General features: G+C 39.3%; 1 long non-coding RNA gene across 2 annotated transcripts in view; it reads right to left on the bottom strand.

Moving 5' to 3' along the window:
* LOC148142139 (uncharacterized) overlaps positions 1 to 13,964 on the bottom strand; it is a 104,523-nt gene that overhangs the window by 77,099 nt on the left and 13,460 nt on the right. The window contains exon 2 of one of the 2 annotated variants that reach the window (XR_015752125.1): positions 10,141 to 10,309. The exons of the other annotated variant lie outside the window; for it this stretch is intronic. This is a non-coding gene — a long non-coding RNA (uncharacterized LOC148142139). The remainder of the gene's footprint in view (positions 1 to 10,140; positions 10,310 to 13,964) is intronic. 2 annotated transcript variants of the gene reach the window in all.

Genomic DNA, 13,964 nt, shown 5'->3' with positions numbered 1-13,964 from the left:
AGACATTTATTATAATTAACTATTCTATACAAACAGTACATTCCTCAGGCACTTGAGTGCCTGGGCTACTACTGAACAATTAATTCACAACTAAGGAGTATACTTCCAGTAGATTCCCATGCTTCAAATGATCTGAAGTAAGATAAGTATGAAACCTTTACACCCTCATGTCACATAATGATGATGTCATTAGCATGTTTGTGAGATGTAACAGTGTCCATGCTAGCCCCTAAGAAAGCTAGTTACTACAAAATGGTACACTTCTGCCACTGTGACTAATTAAGGTGGAGGATGGGATACTGATCAGACATGCTGCTTTGTCCTTGAGTGTTGTTAGCACTGCATTCATCTAAGTGACCAAACTGGATACGAAAATAAGCAAACATACGCATTAGAATTCTAACTGAAACAACCTATGAGTTAGTCTTTATGTGACTGGGAAATTATGATAGATTCAAAAGGAAATGATTTGGAGGTAATGAGAATTGCAGGTGCTGGAGAGTCAGGCTGGATACAGAGTGGAGCTGGTCCTGATGAAAGGTTCTGACCTAAACATCTACCCACCCTCCTCCTCTGATATTGCTCAACCTACTGTGCTTTTTCAAGCTCTCTGTCCAGCTCAAAATGAAGTGAGTCAACCTTGGGATAATTGTGTACAGTTTTGGTTACCACACTACCAGAAGGATGTGGATGACTTGGAGAGGGTACAGAAAAGGTTTATCAGGATGTTGTCTGGTATGGGGGAATTGTAGCTGTGATGAAAGGCTGGATAGACTGGGTTTGTTTCACTGGAACGCAGGAGATTGAGGGGCGACCCGATAGAAGTTTATAAGATTGTGAATGGTATGGATAGAGTGGAATGTATGAGGCATTTTCCCATGGTGGAGGGCTCAATTACTAGGGGACACAGGTTCAAGGTGCAGGGGGTTAAGTTTAAAGGAGATGTGTGAAACATGTTTTTCACACAAAGAGTGGTGTGTGCCTGGAGCCTGTTGCCAGAGGAGCTGGTGGAAGCAGACACAACAGCAGCATTCAAGAATCACCTGCACAAATACATGAATAGAAAGGGAATCGAGGTGTACAGATCCTCTAAGTGAAGACAGTCTCCTGATGCGAGTGTGGAGCAGAGTTGGTTGTTTTACCCCTTATATGATTTACTTGATCATTGGATGTTAAAGTGAGGTGAAAACAGATAGTTGATCTAACCCATCAATGCCTCCCTAGATGAATCATGTTAAAAGAACCTAAATCTGCACTGAATGCCAGATGGAAGCACACTTGTTAGTTTCTTGAACCTTAGTCCAATATATCGTAAATCCTAGCTGAACTTTCCAATAAACTATAGAGCACTGGCATTACCTGGCAATATAACAAGATCAGGTGTAATATGTTGCAACATACCAGAATTATTTTTCTAGCCTTGTTGTTGCAATGTTTGCAGAGTATATCCAAAGATATTCGCTCTCTCATTTCCATTGATAGTTGGACCAAAATGATGTGATCCAGTCAAGTCAATGTCATCAGACACTGCTGCCCCCAACATTTTGACTTGTATTCTCTCTATTCTTTCTATTCATCCCCAGACACTTGGATTTAAGGCACCTTCAAATTGATTTCAGGTTTTACCCTGATGGTATAAATGTTCAAGACTTTAGCATCACATTTTGGAATCAAAGCCAAAAATAATGACAAGTCTCCAGAGGTTTGCTTTCAGACTGAATTGAGATAAAAGCAAGATAGTTTCAAAGAAAGTTGGCATCTGGCTTAGGATGAAAAACCTTGAGCAACATTATTATCAAGCTGGACTCAGGGCTGAAAAGTCTTAAATGTGGGTGTCATGTCTTAGGACTTCTTTCATCAATTCCCAATGGAGGGATTAAATAAAAGGTTAAACATGTTTTATTTTATTCAAATGTATCTATAAAAGTTTTTTAGAAGGATGCAGACAATAGGTGACTTAGAATCAGTGAGACATTGAAGCTGTTTTACATTAGCTGTAAATGATAAGCAGGTCTTTAGCTTCTAATTGAATAAAGCCTCATATCTAATAGGGAAATATCCAGTTCTGAGCAAGTATTGGAAGGGTTTGGCATGCACACTTTTAAGGAACTGACTATTTAAGGCCTGAATCCACTATTCAGCTACTCCTGGATCACGACTCACCAAAATTGTAGGTTGGAAAATCATAGATCCACAGCATCCAATTTTCTATCCAATAGTAAAAATGGACAGAAAATGGCAGGCTTTGGACCTATAGTTTCCTAGTGTGAGATCTCGTTGAGTCAGCCCTTTTTGCAGTATGTGCAAGTTTTAGATTTCTTCTGCAGCACTGTATATTTGTACATTTGAAAGTCTCAATTATCAACTTGCCTACCACCACAGCCTGCAGTTTTATATCTATGTCAATGGTTCACAACTGTTTATCTGCAGCTAGAATCTGTTTATTTGTAATAAATGGTCCTTTTTAGTGAGTACAGAAATCTGATCCTTGCTTTCTATCAGTGTGGTTATGAAAAGCAGATAAATTGGGAGATTCCGCATGCTTTTAAAAACCCTTAAAGTTTTGTAACAACTCTGGGAATAGAGGCGCTTGATTTCCATTGCACTACCCCAGTGAGGTGTGACAGAAGTAACAGGAAAGAAACAGGCCATTCAGCCCAATATCTGTGTTTATGCTCCATCTGAGCTTCCTCCCAATTTGCTTCATCTCACACAATCAACATCTCCTTTTGTGCCTTTCTCCCTCACATGCTTATAATGAACATTACTTTAAATGCAAACATATGAAACAGAAACACAGGTATACTTTATGGTTCCTCTTGTGCATGCTCCACCATTCAAGCTGATCTCATTGTGTTTTCAACTCCACATTCCCATATACCGCCGATAATCTATGATTTCCCCCTTGTCACTGAATCTATCCACCTCTACCCTAAAATTATTTAATGGTGTACACCCCCAACTCCACTGCTTTTTGAGACAGAGAGTTCCAAAGTCAAATGATCCTCTGAGAGAAAAATACTCTTCTTATATCTGTCCCGAAAGGGGGACCTCTAATTTTAAAATAGCACCTATTGTTCTGGACTGACCTACAAGAGGAGGCACCTTTTCTACATCTGCTTTGGTTAAGATAATTCGGGATCTTATACATTTCAATTAAGTCACCCCTCACTCTTCTAAACTCCAGTGGCAACAAGTCCAGCTGTCAAACCTGTCCTCAGAAGACAGCCCTCTTCTTTCAGGTATCAACCTACTCCAAATCATGTCTGATGCAGTTCCACCCTTCCTCAAATAAGGAGACTAAAACTGCTCACTGCTTTTTGAGATATAGTTTCAACAATGTACTGCATAACTGAAGCATGAAATCTTTTATGTTCAATTCTCCTTCTAATAAAGGATTGTCCCTTATTAGCCTTCTTGATTATGTACTGTTCTTGTATAAAAACTCATTGTAATTAAAAACAAAAAATGCTGGAAATCACAACGAATCAGACAGCATCCATGCAGAGAGCAAGCTAACGTTTCAAGCAGGACATAGCAGGACCTATACACTTAATAGTAAGGTCCTAGGGAGTGTTGCTGAACAAAGAGACCTTGGAGTGCAAGTTCATAGCTCCTTGAAAGTGGAGTCGCAGGTAGATAGGATAGTGAAGAAGGCGTTTGGTAAGCGTTCCTTTATTGGTCAGAGTATTGAGTACAGGAGTTGGGAAGTCATGTTACGGCTGTACAGGACATTAGTTAGGACGCTGTTGGAATATTACGTGCAATTCTGGTCTCCTTCCTATCGAAAAGATGTTGTGAAACTTGAAAGAGTTCAGAAAAGGCTTACAAGGATGTTGCCAGGGTTGGAGGATCTGAGCTACAGGGAGAGGCTGAACAGGCTGGGGTTGTTTTCCCTGGAGCGTCGGAGGCTGAGGGGTGACCTTATAGAGGTTTACAAAATTATGAGGGGCATGGACAGGATAAATAGACAAAGTCTTTTCCCTGGGGTCGGGGAGTCCATATCTAGAGGGCATAGGTTTAGGGTGAGAGAGGAAAGATATAAAAGAGACCTAAGGGGCAATGTTTTCACACAGTGGGTGGTATGTGTATGGAATGAACTGCCAGAGGAAGTGGTAGAGGCTAGTACAATTGCAACATTTAAGAGGCATTTGGATGGGTATATGAATAGGAAGGGTTTGGAGGGATATGGGCCGGGTGCTGGCAGTTGGGACTAGATTAGGTTGGGATATCTGGTCAGCATGGACTGGTTGGACTGCAGGGTCTGTTTCCATGCTGTACATCTCTATAACTCTAAGTGTAGATGACTTTTCATCAGAGCTCACATGAAGAGTCATTTGACTCAAAACATTATAGAGTCACAGAGTCATAGAGATGTACAGCATGGAAACAGACCCTTCGGTCCAACCTGTCCATGCCGACCAGATATCCCAACCCAATCTAGTCCCACCTGCCAGCACCCTGCCCATATCCCTCCAAACCCTTCCTATTCATATACCCATCCAAATGCCTCTTAAATGTTGCAATTGTACCAGCCTCTACCACTTCCTCTGGCAGATTACTCCATACATGTACCACCTTCTTTGGAAAACGTTGCCCCTTAGGTCTCTTTTATATCTTTCCCCTCTCACCCTAAACCTATGCCCTCTAGTTCTGGACTCCCCAACCCCAGGGAAAATACTTTGCCTATTTATCCTATCCATGCCCCTCATAATTTTGTAAACCTCTATAAGGTCACCCCTCAGCCTCCGATGCTCCAGGGAAAACAGCCCCAGCCTGTTCAGCTTCTCCCTATAGCTCAAATCCTCCAACCCTGGCAACATCCTTGTAAATCTTTTCTGAACCCTTTCAAGTTTCACAACATCTTTCCGAAAGGAGGAAGACCAGAGCTTGCTGTCTTTTCATGGATGCTGCCTGACTCAATGTTTTGTCCAGAATTTTTTGTTTTCAGTACAGATTCCATCATCTGCAGTAATGTTCTCCTAACTCACTGTAATTCATGCACTAGAACACCTAAATCCCTCTGAATCATGGAATTCTGCAGTCATTCACTAGTAATTAATTTTGTTAACTTTTCCCCACCATCAACTTATTTAACACCTTCATATCATGCCAGGTTTTTGCCCAATCTTTCCATTAGACCGTTAGACAGAGAAGCAAAAGTAGGCCATTCAGCCCATTAGACCAATTTTTCTTATTTGTTTCCAACAACAACAACAAATCATGTGTATAGCTCCATTGGTGCAATCAAACAACCTAAGATGCTTCATAGAAGTATATCAAAGCAAAATGTGATGATGAGTAATATAAGGTGCCATTAGATCAGATGATCAACAGCTTGGATGAAGATTTAGCAGTTTTAAGAAATGCATTGGCTAAATTGAACTATCCCCCACTTTGAAGTAATTAAGGAGATGCTCAAGATATCTGAATTAGAGGAGTTGTGGAGCTGGAGGAGATAACACATACAGGGAGGGCAGAGGCCATAGAAGGATTTGAAAACAAAGATGAGAACATTAAAATCAAGATTTTGCCTCACCAGAAACTGATAGAAGTCAGTGAGTACTGGGATGACAAGGGAACAGGATTTGGCACAAGTTAAAATACAGACACCAAAGTTTTTAATGACCTCCGGTTTATGGATTCTCGAATGTGAGAGACCAGACAGGAGTGTATTAAAATAATCAGCCACTCGATATGGCAACAAGTGTCGCATTCTGATCACTCGCTGAGTAAAAGCTTTTCTGAATTCCTTAGCCACCAATAAGTCCATCCTATCTTGTTTTGCGATCTGCCAGGGGTGGAACCATTTTCTCTATTTTTTTGATTTGATTTGATATGTTATTGTCACATGTATCTAGGTACAGCAGAAATTTTGTTTTGAATGCTGTACAAGCAGATGATACCATACCAAGTGCATAAGGGTAATAGAACAGAGCAAAGAATACAATATTATTGCTGCAGAGAAGGTGCACAAACAGCGAGATCAATATTAAATTTAAAATTTGAGAGGTCTATTCAGAAGTCTGGTAATAGCATGGAAGAAGCAGTTCTTGAATCTGTTGGCACATGCATTTAAGGTTTTGTGTCTTCTGCCTGACATAAGAGGTTAGAAAAGATTATAAGCGGGATGGGAATAGTCTTTGATTATGTTGGCTGCGTTCTCGAGGCAATGTATAGTATAGATTGAGTCAATGGATGAGAGGCTGATTTGTGTGATGGACTGGACTGTGTTTACAACTCTCAGCAGAGCAATTACCATACCAAGCCGTGATGTATCCAGATAGAATGCCTTCTATGGTGCACCTATAAAATTGATAAAAGTCTGTGTGGACAGGCTGAATTTCCTTAGTCTCTGAGGAAGTATAGGCACTGTTATGCTTTCTTGACCATAATGTCAACATGGGTGGACCAAAACAGATTGTTGGTGATCATCACTCATAGGAACTTGATGCTCTTGACCATCTCTACCTCACCATCAACTTATTTAACACCTTCATTATTCTGACAAACATCTGTCAGACCATTTCCTGGTCTTCTTTTCTGATCAAAGTAGTTATCTCTCTTTGAACATTTAAGGAAAACCTACAAGTTACAAAGCTGATCCCAACCTCACTTTGGTCTATTAAAGGAGCACACATAGGCTAACCAATGCCTATCCTGTAGTTCTAACAGGAAATGGCCATATAACATGCAGCTAGGCTGCACAAAAAACATTTGCTACATAAAAACTTTTAAGATATCAATTTACTAACAGTTTATGCTATAAGATGTGCTATTACTGTATACCCTATTGAAGTATGGAAATGCATTGACAGCAAAGAGAAAAAAAAAACTGTTGCAAAAGCAAATGAGAAACTTGATGGGCAGCTATTTATGCCCACATTATTGAACCTGGCGCTCAGGAACTATCAGGTGATGAACAATTAATATCCATTGAGTTTGCATTCAGAGGATATACTAATAATAACTAATGTTAAGCAATCATAGCAACTGGTCTCTATTAATTACACTGCAACAGAACCACACATGAAGACAGGGCAATGCAACACAGAGCAGGAATGCCTCCCTGGTCTGAATGATCCAGTTTCATGATGGTAATACATTAGCCTGTTGAACCAATAATTGATGTGAAAATGAAGATATTTATAATAGCATGAAAAACACATCATTCAGTATTGCAGCAGTGGAAACATAATTTCCAACTCCAGCAGTACATTTTTAAATTCTCATTCTTGTTTCAAATCACTCCATGATCTTGCCCATTCCTATCTCTGGATTCTTTTCTAGACCTACTGAACTCTGAGATCAACTTTGATCTCTTGTAAGTCTCTGATTTTCATCATTCCACCATTGATGGCTATGCCTTCAGCTGGTGGGCCGAACGATGTAGAATTCCCTCTTAAAAATTCTCTAGCTCTTTCCCTCGGTTTTTTCTACTCTATGGCACTCCTTAAAACTTACATCTTTAACCAAGCTTTTGGTCAATTGTCCTAAGATCTCTTTGTAGGGCTCAGGGTTAAATTGTGTGTCAAAATTCTCCTTTAAAATGTCTTATTACATTGAAGATTTGACATAAAAGCAATTTACTGTTGTTGAATCATTTCCTTTCTGGGACCACTTGCCTGTAATTCAGTAAATGACAGGGAGAACATATAAACATTTATAAAATCAGGCAAGCTGACACCTGCATGGTTCCAAGAATCAGTTGAGCAGGAAGTGGAGACAAGCAGCAGATGTCTTGTCATCTGAGATTCTCAGGATTGTATCCTACAACCTAACAGCAAAGTACCCCAGCTACTACAGAAAACTACCCCATGAACTGCGATTATTTTCGACAACTACCTTATTGCATTTATATTGTCAGTTTCAGATTCTGCAAACTTTTCCAGTGTTCTCTGAAAACTTCTCACTTGCACAATTTTATAGACAGAACTACAGCCAGTTAAGTTTCTCCCTCTTTTGGATGCATTCCAACAGGTAACTGAACTGAAGTTCAAGGGAGCAATAACATTGTAAAGTGTTCTATTGATTGATGGCAGACCCATGTTGACCAGTCCCAATGCAGCTGATCCAAACTCAGTAACTTGCTCAAATCACTACAGTTGATGACAGGAACCATTTTAAAGCTACTATCGGCACACACGCATGTGGATTTATACATATACCATTGAGTCCTGGACACTCTTTTAAATCAATATGATGGGTTGGTCAAATACTTTTCTGGGTTCTCACTCTTTGTACTAAACAGGAAAACTCTGGAGCACTATTGAAATGAAACTTTAATGCATAAATGAGGTGAGAGAATAAAATATGGATGTTGCTCCTTTCAGAGTGGTTCAAAATATGGTGATGCATAAAAAAGATGGAAACTTGATGAGGTTTTGAAGCAATAGGCAGGGGAAAACATGCTACAAAAAGAAACTGCTTCAAATACTGAAAACTTGAAACAGAAACAAAGAAAGCTATGTACACACACCTCACTGGAGGAGGAGACTCCACAAACATCTCCATTCTCAATCAGCATATCAGTGCAAAAAACAAGGCTGAAGCATCCCCATAATCTTCAGCCAGAAGTGCTGAGGAAATGATCCATCTCAAATTCCCCCAGAAGGCCCCAGCATTGCATGTGCCCAGCTCTTGCTAATTTCACTCCATGTCATATCAAGAAACAGCTGGAAAGACTGCAAATGATGGGTCCTGGCAACATTCCTGCAATAGTACTGAAGACATATACTCCAGAACTTTGCACACCTCTACCAAGTTATTCCAATACAAGACAACACTGGCAATTACCTCACAATGTGAAAAATTGACCCAGGTATGTCCTGTACGCAGGACAAATCCAACCTGGCCAATTCGCATCTCATCAGTTCTCTCAGTCATCAGTGAAGGAAAGTGTCATCAACAGGGCTATCAAGCAGCACCTTCTTGGGAATAAATTACTCACTAATACTCAGTTTGTATACCACCAGGGCCACTCAGCTCACTCAGTGTGGTTTAAACATGGGCCAAAGTGTTTAAGACCAGAGGTGGGTGAGAAACATAGTCCTTGACTTCAAGGTTGTATTTGACTAAATGTGGCATCAAAGAACCTGAGCAAAACTGAAATCAATGGGAATCAAGGTAAAACTCTCCACTCAATGGAGTCATACCTGGCACATAAGAAGATTAGAGCTCAGCCATCTCAGCTCCAGCCATCTTTGCAGGATTTCTTCAGAATGGTGTCCTAGTCCCACTCATCTTCAGCTGCTTCATCAATGACCTACCTCTGTCATAGGTCAGAATTTGAGATGTTTTCTGATAATGGCACAGAGTTCAGCACCTTTCACAACTCCTCAGATATTAAGTAAGTTATGACTAAATGCAGCAAGACCTGGACAATATCTAGGCTATGGCTGATTAGTGTCAGCAATGACCATCTCCAAAAAGAGAGAATTCAACTATCGTCCTTTGACATTCAGCTGAATCCCAACTATCAACATCATGGGGGTTACCTTTGACCAGAAACTGAACTGAAAAATGATTCCTGAAGAAGGGCTTATGCCCGAAACATCGATTCTCCTGCTCCTTGGATGCTGCCTGACCTGCTGCGCTTTTCCAGCAACACATTTTTCAGCTCTGATCTCCAGCAACTGCAGTCCTCACTTTCTCCCAGAAACTGAACTATCAACATCCTGGGGATTACCAATGACGAAAAACTGAACTGGACTAGTCATATGAGTACCATAAATATTTGTAAGTATTCCCACAGCCCATATGTGAAGAGATCAGTCAGTGGGCATTTTAGATGTGAATCCATTTTACAAAATTGAAAAATAACTGATGGTCAGACATTAATAGGATCAGCAAAATAGCAAAAGGAGAAAATGATATTCAGTAAATCAACACAGACACAAACTATCAGTGGAATGGTTGCTGAATGATAAAAATACAATGTCAGTTTGGTAATAAAAGAATAAAAAATAATAATAGAAATTGGGTGAAATTTCCACCCAAGATTCCATATCTCCCACTGTAACTTCAGCAGAAAAACTATCAACAAAGTCAGTTAATTTTTCTGGGATTCTGACGAGCTTACATCAAGGTTATGACAGAAGAATCATGCTGAAATCCCGGAAAGTTGTGGGCAAAACAAACCTGTGAAAACTAAGGCAGGAGGAAGTCTGAAGAAATTAAAGAGATGGAAAATAAACAGGGGAAAAAAGTCTGCTGCTCTTCTTGATAACTCCATCCAATGCACTTGAGGTCTTTTGGAGTTGGAAACGTGAGGCATCTTGTTCAAGCAGCCAATCCTGCATTTGAAATGCTGAAAAGTGAACATCGGGGCATTAGTAAATAGTAGCATCATCACAGCCTGATTGCCCAATATTTGCAGTTGCACCTCTAATGCTAACTGGTGAACAACAAAACCATCAGTGGCAGGGATATCATTTTCACTTCTCACTGTGCAAATTGCAATATACCTCACTGCACTCCAAGAATTTTCCTTGATTAGTCTCAGCTAAAGCTGTCTCATTGTATGCAGATAGGCTGAATATAACCACTAATCCAGAATCTGGTTTCCAGCATCTGCAGTCATTGTTTTTACCTGAATACAAATTGGCTTCCAGCAATATATTCATTGGCTGTGTTTTATTTGATTAGATGAAAAGCATGCTGAGTAAAAAATGATGCCAAAAAGTTAAATAACGATTAAATTACCAATGAAATTTTAAGTGGGATGTAAGGATATAGATGTATCTTGCAAGAGTTGTATTATGTCCAATTGCTAGTGATAGAATTTAATATTTGTGGTGTTAAGTTGAATGGATTTTGAACAGACCAGTGAAGTGAAGCTTATAAATAGGATTTCAGATTTACTCAATTCAAAGTGAACATAAGTCTAAGCTGTATTTTTTTCTTTATAATGCTTAGCAGCTTGAGTAGGCTGTTCAGCCCATTAGGCTTGATCTACCATTTTAGTAGATCGTGGTTGATCCAATGGGGAGAAAATGAGGTCTGCAGATGCTGGAGATGAGAGTCGAGAGTGTGTTGCTGGAAAAGCACAGCAGGTCAGGCAGCATCCGAGGAGCAGGAGAATCGACATTTCAGGCCAGATCCCTTAATCAGGAATGATCCAATGCCTAATGCTATTATTATGCATATTTTCTCCATATTCCTTGATAATTTTTCTTATCAAATGAATCAGTGTCTTGCCTTAGTTTCACTCTCATTTCTCCCTTCTCACCTTCTCTAAAGCTGCCTCTCACTTGATTGTATTATCTTACTAAAATATTGATGAGTGCCTCATTTTTAAACTTTTCATCCTTGTATTTAAATCCCTCCATAGCACAATCCCTATCTGTAAACTCTTCCAGCATTTTAACTTTGCCCTCCTGAACTCTCTGTTCCTTGACTCCAACACCTTTCCTTCCTTTATCCCATACAGTCCTGCCTGAACCCACAAATCCTTTGTCTTGTTAGCTCCTTGTGCTTCCTTAAGAACCTCATTAAATTCATTTCTTTGACCAAGCTTTTCAGACACACAACATAATATTCCCCTATCTGGTTCAATGTTTTTAGTTAATCTCTGAAATAGCCATGGGACAGTTGCCATATGTTAAAGGCCATATATAAAAGTAAGAAGTTAGTTTTGTTGCTATTAAGGACTGAACGGCCCTTAAACATTTGGCAGATATTTTCTCAGGTTCAAGAAGGATTCTTGGGGATTGAAAAAGGATTTGCATGATAAGAGACTCCATAATCTGTTGGTCTGGTGGCATTGTTGACATTCTTTATTGAGGTTCAGCTCACCAGGGAATTAGAGTTTGCCAATGGACCATCAAAAATGATTGGAATCATTGTAGAGGTACAGTTAGATACAGTACCTTTTGTTTCAAAGTGCGGGATCCAATGAAGAGCACATCAGTTGATCTGAGAAGAAAAATAAAGCATGAAGAAATTTGAGGAAAGAAACCATCCACAGACATACTCTGAAAAGATTTGGTCTGTGAGGGGAGCTCAGATCGACTAATATCGTCTTTAATTTTATAAATTATGCTGACAAATCTAGGAAACTAGTAGCACGCAGAAATGTACAAAGACTTGAAGTCTGACGTGTTAATGCTACAAACAATGTTTCTATTTGATTGTGCTCTTCAATCGTTTCTGCACTTTTGAAACAAGAGTTAGTGCACCCAACTGCATTTTAGTAATGAATCTTGTTATTTGATAGGACAGGCATGTTGAAGTGACGCGGATTCAGGCATGTGAGACAATTTTACAAGTCTAAAGGGAATATATAACCTCCAATTACCACAAGTTACAGGATGATGGATATTTTTGTCCATATAATCTGTAGCTGGACAAGTAAAAACAAAAATATGTAATTCTTAAAATTCTTTGAATATTTCAATTACTGTACCAGTATAAAGTTAGTGCATGAACATCTGGAGAGCAGTGCAAAGACTCATTGATGAATTTTAATTTGGAGTCCTTCAGAGAATTGGTTTAAATGTGAGCTGGGTGTATTGTATTCCTGGCTGTCGGGAATTACCATTAAAGTATGTCAGTGATATTACCGTGTTAGTTGAAGTCTGCAGAAGTAGTATAGTTTGGGCACCTATTCATTTAAAAATAGATTGGTACTTTTGCACTGTGTCTGGATAGTGACCATGCATGGCTTATATATGTTCTCTGAGCTTCTTGTTTCCATGATGCTATATTGACTTCTGTTGTATAACACTGTATAGTCACACTTTTGCTCAAAGTTATAAATGCAGGTTGCTTTGTGTCTTCTTTTCAGGAACCTTAATCCTAAGTCAGATTCATAGTTAGCACTTTTTTATGGTTTCCAAATCAGTTCAAAACAAATAAAAATAGTCAAATACCACACCACTGAAGTCTTATTTCAGCAAATACAATACTAATTCTGTACAGTTTTAGTGGTAAAAATTGTTTTACTGATATTTCCTTGGAAGTCATTGGAGGTGAAGGCAATAATGAAATACAAATTGAGAGAGCCATGGAAGATGCTGCCAATTCAATCACTCTCACCTCTTTTACACTCTTTCCAAAACTTTAAAACCTAAGCCAATTATTCCTGGTATTACGATTTACAACTGCTGGAGAAAAAAATACAACACTTGACATTGACTGCCTTTCAGTATGGTAAAGGCAACTTGAAAAACTGTCCTTTAGAAGAACAGCATTAGTGTGTTTGGGAACTCAGTGAAGCCCTAAATGGCTACAACCAGCTCAGTCTAAAGTTGCAATGGCACAATTAGTGTCTGGCTGAGCTTTTTGATCAGATAAGTATTGACTGTAATTTAATTCTTGCCATGCTGAATTTTCATCCACCCATCCCAACTGGTTGTTTTAACTTGTGTTTAAGGTATGGTAACTGGTAATGAAATAGCATATTATGTGAAGGGTCCAGATTAAATCAGCTCTGTTTATACAGAACACATCATGATATGGCATGTAGGAGCTTGAATTCTGGAAACTCAGGCTCCTGAACTTGGCTTTACTACATTGGAGAGTTGCAGAGTGGATGTCAGATGTCTCTTCAGTGAGGAAGAGAGAAAGTGAGAAAGTCAGCAAGAGAGTTTCCTCATGCTGCCCAGAGCACTTCTTAGTTGCTGATTCAGAATGAGATTTGACTGCCCACATGTTTTCATAGCCACATTTGGCCCTGTGGTGCAGGCAAAGAATGTGAGTGTAGCAGAGCAAATAAAAAAGGTTGCATTTATATACCAGATATCAAAACATGTAATTCCACTCCATTTATGCTTCTCCAAAAAGCATGCTTTCGCATTTGCTGAAGATATAAGCCATATTCACTTTTCATCAATCATGTGCTGTGAAACTGAACAATGGAGTGGAAATGTTTGAAAACAATTCTAGTCAAAACCACAAGACAAGAGAAGACACGATTTATTGTGGTACTGACTTGCAAAATCAATGGCTGAAATTTGCTAATT

Source organism: Chiloscyllium plagiosum, unplaced genomic scaffold (genome assembly GCF_037043375.1).
Source record: "Chiloscyllium plagiosum isolate Xiang-an unplaced genomic scaffold, Cpla_swu_hap1 HiC_scaffold_30, whole genome shotgun sequence".
NCBI classification, from domain to species: domain Eukaryota; kingdom Metazoa; phylum Chordata; class Chondrichthyes; order Orectolobiformes; family Hemiscylliidae; genus Chiloscyllium; species Chiloscyllium plagiosum.
The sequence above is the reverse complement of the archived record's forward strand: the minus strand, read 5'-3'. Positions and strand labels throughout refer to the sequence as shown.